We start from the raw sequence: 4,928 nt of genomic DNA on the forward strand, positions 1-4,928 counted from the left end.
CTTTGGGGGGGTGGATTTGAATCCTGGACTCCCACATCCTGGTTGAGTACTTTAAATGCCACAAGGGAGCCAGCAGCACCATGACTTCTTCCTCCTCTGGTGGATTGTTTTGTACAGAATGACCTAAGCACCTAACTCCAGGTGAGATGCTTCCAAGCAGACAAAGGTCCCTCTCTCCAAGCCTAACCTAGGTGCCTAAACACCAGAGAGGGGTGGGGCTCAGTACACACCCCTCATCAGCATTTCCCATTGGGGTGGAGATGCCCAGCATGATGACTTTTGCGGATCCTACTTTCAGGCACCTCCTTCTTCCCATTGATTGTGCAGGAGCCTAGGCACCTAACACAGGCTTTCTGGATTCTAGTGACTTTTAGCTGCTTAAAAGTTTGGTGCTATCAGGTTCCTTTGTTCAACCAGGCCTTAGTTCTTTTACTCCGTAGCTGGGGTGGGTGAGTGTTGTAGGTTTCACCTCCACTCTGAACTTTAGGGTACAGATGTGAGAACTCAAATAATTTAGAACAATTGTTTGAGTCATTTGGGAAACTTTGTCTCCCTCTCAAAAATCTCTCTCTCCCAAGTACTGTAACCCTTCCCTGGATAACCTTGAGAGACTTCTCCACCAATTTCCTGGCGAACAGCGATCCAAACCCCTTGGATCTTAAAACAAGGAAATAAATCAATCAGGTTCTTAAAAAGAAGACTTTTAATTAAGGAAAAGGGGTGAAAAAAATACCTCTGAGAGGTTAGTGTACAAACTACGCTCTCAGACAACAGATTCAAAACACAGAGGATATTCCCCTGGGCAAAACCTTAGTACACAGAAGAGAACCCACCTTGATAATCCCTCTAATGCAAAAAGACAAAGCCACAAAAGAAAATAAACATAAACCTATTTATTTCTTTTCTAATACTCACTACTCTTTAGCAGGCTGATTCCCGGATCTTTTCTCTCCGGCACAAAACTTCATGGACTGAACAAAGGAAAACTTCCCCCCTTCCTCTTGAAAAATCTTGTCCCCCCACTGGTTCCTCTGGTCAGGTGTTGTCATAAACAGATAGCTAAGGGTTAAAGTCTCTTTCACCTGGAAATAAGTATCTGAAGCACCTGACCAGAGGACCAATCAGGAAACAGGATTTTTTCAACTCTGCGTGGAGGGAAGTTTGTGTGTGAGTCCTTTGTTCTTGGTCTTCTGTCTGACTCTCTCTCGGCTATGAGGGGATTTCTATTTCCTGCTTTCTAATCTTCTGTTTCCAAGTTGTGAGTACAGAGATCATAAAAACAATAGGGGTTATTGTTTTTTTCTTTTGTATTTACATGTCTATAGTTGCTGGAGTGCTTTGAATTGTATTCTTTTTGAATAAGGCTGTTTATTCAATATTCTTTTAAGCGATTGATCCCATATTTGTCACCTTAATACAGAGAAACCATTTTTATGTATTTTTCTTTCTTTTTATATAAAGCTTTCTTTTTAAGACCTGTTGGAGTTTTTCTTTAGGGGGGAACTCCAGGGAATTGAGTCTGTACTCACCAGGGAATTGGTGAGAGGAAGAAATCAGGGGGAAATCTGTGTGTGTTAGATTTACTAGCCTGACTTTACATTCCCTCTGGGTGAAGAGGGAAGTGCTTGTGTTTCCAGGCTGGAAACGGGGGAGGGTGGAATCCCTCTGCTTAGATTCACGGAGGTTGCTTCTGTGTATCTCTCCAGGAACACCTGGAGGGGGGAAGGGAAAAGGTTTATTTCCCTTTGTTGTGAGACTCAAGGGATTTGGGTCTTGGGGTCCCCAGGGAAGGTTTTTGGGGGGACCAGAGTGCCCCAAAACACTCTAATTTTTTGGGTGGCAGCAGCTTTACCAGGTCCAAGCTGGTAACTAAGCTTGGAGGTTTTCATGCTAACCCCCATATTTTGGACGCTAAGGTCCAAATCTGGGACTAGGTTTATGATAGTTTATGATAGGTGTCAGCTAGGCTAGGTGAACTTCTTAACCCTTTACTGCCTATTTATGACAGTGAGTTTCACCCCAACTGCCAGGATGTGTTGCATCACTGCCTAGAGCCTTGCTCCATTTCAGCAAGTGCCTAGGACAGGCTGGAAAGCAACTCTGCAGAAATGGCTCTTGCTCGCCCCATCTCTGCCCTTAAGTGTCTGCGTGTCACAGAGCTGCTGCCCCAGCGCACCCAGGCTCACCCTCCCATTAGCAGTGGCTCTAGCTATTGGCAGTGAAACGCCCATGGGAATGCAGGACAGTGACCGGCTCTTCCATGCAGAAAGGAGACAGGAGAGACTGAATGAAGCAGCAGAAGCAATAAGTGGGGAGGAAGGTTCCCAGTTTCCAACCCTTCCCAGCTCCATTCCCTGCAGCTCCCCAGGGCAGATTGACTTGCCTGGGTGAGGGGTAGGTCAGGGAGAGGAAGAGCCAGGTCATGCCTCTGCTTGGTGCCTGTGCTGCTGGAGAAATGTGCTGCTGGGGGGACAGTGTCGGAGGATCCCCCAAAGTGGCACCTTTGATTCTGCTCTTTGCTGGTGTTTGGCTCAAACTCTGTTCCTGGGAGAGTGTAATAGCATCCAGTGGGTTTAGTCCTGGTGGGAGAGGTTGGGTCTATGCTGTAATAGCCTCACTGTGGCTTCTTCCCAGGGCCGGCTCCAGGCACCAGCCGAGCAAGCTCCTGCTTGGGGCGGCAGATTCCAAGAAGCAGCATTCACTGCTTCGGCCGCCCCTGCAGGTTTTTTTTTCTTTTTGGTTCACTGCTCGGCCGCCCTGTAAGGAGCAGACATGCAGAGGAGAGAAGGCCCTGCTGGGAGCAGTGCCAGGTCTGTAGCAAACATGGCAGGGCAGCCCACATCCTTCCCTGCCCACAGACCTGAGAGGTACGGAGCCCTCCTGGCAGGCAGCGTGGCAAGGGTCCCGCGGATGGAAGCCCTGGCTGCCCCCCTTCTCTCCCCCCCCGGGCCTGCCCTGCTGCCCGGGGCACATCTGCAGGGCCAGGAGTCCCCCTGCACCACTCTCCATCCACCCTGCAGGTTTTTGTCCCCCCACCCACTTCGCTGCTCCAGCCGGCCCACAGGTTTGTGTGTCCCCCCCCACTCGCCCTTCGCTGCTCCGTCCGCCCTGCAGGTTTGTTTGTTCCCCCTTCCCCCGCTGCTCCGGCTGGCCCACAGGTTTGTTCGTCCCCCCCCCCCCTCCACTTCGCTGCTCCGGCTGCTCGCTGGTTTGTTTGTCGTCCCCGCACTTCGCTGCTCCAGCCGGGCCCCAGGTTTGTTTGTCCCCCGACTTTGCTGCTCTGGCCGGCCCACAGGAGTTTTTTTTCTTGGGGTGGCAAAAGTGCCAGAGCCGGCCCTGCTCCCTGCCAGTTTTTCCCAGGCCTGTTCCCAGCTCTGCTCACTCCTCCCCTAGTCTCAACAGCTCCATCATACCAAGGGAGCAGGGACTAGAGCCTGCTCCTGGTCCTGGGACAGAGTAGGATCAGGACCTACCAGAAAGTGGGTGGTGTCGTTCCCAGTGCCCATGGTGAAGATTCTGTAAAGAAAAGCCCGCAGGATGTGAGATTCCAGCTCCAGGGCAAGTGGGGGCTTCAGTTTGCTGGCAGGAGAGAGGAGCCTCTGTCACACTTCGCAGCACCAAAGTGGCACTGGCACTGCCATGGACATGACCCCCTCCCTCGCAGTGATCACCTCCCTGTGGCCGCTCTAACGTTACTGGAGTTAAATCAACCACCCATCCAGGAAAGAGGGGACATTCTCGCCTCCCTTGCTGGGGGATGCGAACAGCCACAGCTTGGGGTAACCTAACCGGAGAAGGATCTGTGACTCTCGGCTCTGGGTCCGAACAACACCAGGGTTAGGACAGCCGGATGGGAGGGTCCTGGTACCTGAGATTGTAAATTGCAGCCATGGAGCTGGACACAATGGAGCTTGGCTCGGACACTATGGGGAGATTTTCAATCAGCCCCTGGGAGACCCCAAGGAAACAAAACTGTGTGAGAGACTCAGGTCCCACAGACCCATAGGCACTTCCCAGGGAGGAGCCTAAAATGCTCTGCAGAAACAGCCAGTGTCACCCTCACCCCAACCAGCTGGCCCCCTATTCCTCCCATCCATCAAACTTGGGGAAGGCCTTTGCCTTCGTTTTTCTGGGAATGAGGTCAGCAACATCCTTGCTGGGCAGAGCTGGCTGCACAGTTGAAACAGTGACATTTAAAGGGAAAACTCTTCTGTCTGCCACAGTGGATGCAGCTGGATGTGAGCCTTTCCAAGAAGGAAATCATTGGCTTCACCGTTGGCTCTATCTTCTCCTTGTTGTCTCTGTTCTCCCAAGTGCCCCAGATCTACACTAACTTCAAGAGGAAATATGCCCAGGGGAGGAAATCTACCCAGGGGTGTCGTACTATCTTTTCGCTTTGGTGAAGCTGAAGGCAACTACATCATTCATCATTTCTCCTGGCTGATTGGTAGCCTGGGGGTTCTGTCTCTTGATGTGATTATCTCCTTCCAGTTCCTTGCCTATCGGAAGAGAAGACCTCATACTTCTGATGAGAGAGAAGCCTTGCTTGGCAAGCAAGATGAACCCCTTGACAGCTGACGAAGGAACTGTCCCCAAGCAAGAATGGGATACTGGACTTCAAACTAGGGCACAGCAAGTTGCCATCAGGTTCCTAGACCTGTTTTCTGTTAACAGGAGTTGCCCAAAGAGGATGTAAGCCAGTGTGTGGTATGATGCTTCCTGCAGAAAGTGCTTGGCCACCCGGCAGAGGACTTTCCTGGTAGATCTCACCTGCTTGTAGTGATGACTCAAAAGGGATGAAATACTGTGACATTTGTGTACATGTATCATAGTCATTGTGTTAATTGGAGCAGAGAAGCCCATCCATCAAACTTCCTTCCTCCTCTCCCACCCAATTCCTCCCTCCAGGCTTACAATTCCCCCACTGC

General features: G+C 50.9%; 1 pseudogene; it reads left to right on the forward strand.

Annotated features, from left to right (window-relative positions):
- Positions 1-4,030: 4,030 nt before the first annotated feature.
- LOC115660477 lies at positions 4,031-4,578 on the forward strand (annotated as a pseudogene).
- Positions 4,579-4,928: the final 350 nt, after the last annotated feature.

Source organism: Gopherus evgoodei, chromosome 12, assembly GCF_007399415.2.
Source record: "Gopherus evgoodei ecotype Sinaloan lineage chromosome 12, rGopEvg1_v1.p, whole genome shotgun sequence".
NCBI lineage: Eukaryota > Metazoa > Chordata > Testudines > Testudinidae > Gopherus > Gopherus evgoodei.